The sequence below is a fragment of the Cryptomeria japonica genome, chromosome 9, assembly GCF_030272615.1.
Source record: "Cryptomeria japonica chromosome 9, Sugi_1.0, whole genome shotgun sequence".
Taxonomy (NCBI): Eukaryota; Viridiplantae; Streptophyta; class Pinopsida; order Cupressales; family Cupressaceae; genus Cryptomeria; species Cryptomeria japonica.
In genome coordinates, this window is record NC_081413.1 from 307,775,824 (window position 1) to 307,778,113 (window position 2,290).

Genomic DNA, 2,290 nt, shown 5'->3' on the forward strand with positions numbered 1-2,290 from the left:
TAGGTGTGAAGGAATAGGAAAAAGGGGACTTCACACATTCTCTAAGGGTAGATCATTCATAAGAAGAGGCACCAATGCAAACAAATAATGAGTCCAACCAAGGGACATATATGTACTCACATGGAGGACCACTCTATTTAAGAAAGGACCTTAAGTTATGAAAAATACCACTAAAAGGAAAAGGCAATTTTGGAAAAAGAGAGAAAATTGAAATGATGGAGGACTATTATGTTGTTGTCCAAATATGATTCGCATTGAAATGTATCACCAAAAATGGAAAAGATCCCCCATATGAAGGTAAACTATCAATGTCATGGGGTGAGGAGGAACATAATAAACACTCAAATGTCATGTAGAATGAACAAGATGGTAGTCCAACTTACTATCATCAAGTATTTGAATGATACCAATTGCAATAAGTTGTTGAATTTTAGTCTTCAAGTCATGACATTCATGTTGCAAGTATGATGTTGATGGTTGTCATTAATGTCAACATATTTTTTTAGGATTGGTTCTTAAGTTGGTGATCTAGAAGATGTGTTCTTGGAATGTTTGGTGCTCCGAAAGATGTGTTATAGATGATATTTTACTTTTTCGTGTTGATGGTGATCCAGATTTCTCTATTTATCAGATATGGAATTGATCAATCGTATTCATCAATATCGAGTATATTGGTTCCATTCTTATTTTCGTTGAGTTGGGTAGTGCTATTTTGGGTCTGGTTCAATCCAGAATTGGAGAATGTGTAATGACATTTGTGTAGCATACAAGTCATGATTTGGGTCTGGTATTTGTGATGGATGTAACATGTTGATTTATCTGATGAAGTGCATTATGGTTTGGTCCACTTTTCATTCCTTTCCACCACTAGAATGTTTAGTGCTGACCTATTTCAAATCTCTACCTTGGTTGACAAAAGATTATGTTTCCTGTTGACTCTAAATTTTGCTTTGGAAACAAACAATCTTATGGGAAATTCAGTGTCGGGGGATCGTTTGCATAGGTTACACTGAATGACCTTCGGGATTGAGAAGTCAGCTATTCCTTGGTGTTTTGAGGAAAGGAAGAGAAATAAACACCTTTAAAAATTGCTGAGGTGATACGCCAGATCATTAAAGACATGAGCATTCAAATTCCATAAAAATATGACTTTCATAAGCCCATTCAACAATCTACAAGTCCGGATCAAGAATATAATCAAAAGATACAATCAAATTTCTTTGCAACATAAGGAAATTTCCATCATGCATTTACCAGATAACAAGTACGAGATATAGTTTAATTGGCAAAATCTTAGATAGATATATTCCCAAATTTATTGGAACTTTAATCGAATAGCACAGAAAAAACACCATCAAAAGCATACTAAAAGAGGCATCATAAAGGCCGCAGGCACAATTTGAATAACCTCCCTCAAGAACAACCATAATAGTTTTAAAGGCTGAAAAATAAAACTTCTACTTAGCCAATCTAATTGTTCCTTTTCAAAAGTTTTGAACCCCTCTCAAAAGGGAAAAAACTAGCATAAATAGAGCCCCTGGCTCCTAAAAACAACTCCCAAAAATACGCCAAAAGGGCATAACCTCCCTCAATAGAAAAACATGTCGTGTCACTTCAGAGATCATACCCAGCAAAATTTCCCCCTGGAATTCCACACTTCACCTACAACGGTCCGCATACTACCACGAACTGAAAAGATTTTACTAACTGTGGACGGACTGCTAGAAATAGACAAAAAAAAATGGGAAACCGCTCGCATACTGTGCCAAAAGGTGGGCCCCAAAAGAGCGACCAGTTATCATGCCTTGCCATTTGTCACCACTGTGCTACTTCAAAAACTAAACACCCAAAATGGACCGAGGGAGCAACGTCAGACCGCCAATTGTCCTATGCACCCTACGTAGCTAGATAACAAAAAAGGGCAAAACTAATCGGTCGCGCAACAAATTTTAGACCAAGAAAATTAATGTGAACATTTCTTGGTGACTAACAGGGGAAATTCTGCCCGTAGAATAAGAGAACCCAAAATTACTGGTTCCGCAGACCAAGTTTCATGCCACAACGGGGCAGAGCAGATCAAAGACCTATTGCAAAGGCGACCACTCATCTTCAGAGAGCGTAGCTTGCACCTCTAAATATTGAAAATATTGATCTAGGAAAATCACTTCATCAAAGGGTAGAGGTACAAGCTCATCTTGGACCTGCTTCAGGAGAGCAGAGAGCTGGGCCAAAGGGTGCAAAAGACACCACCTCATTCACCAAAATAGGAGTCCCTAGTCGCTACAGGAAA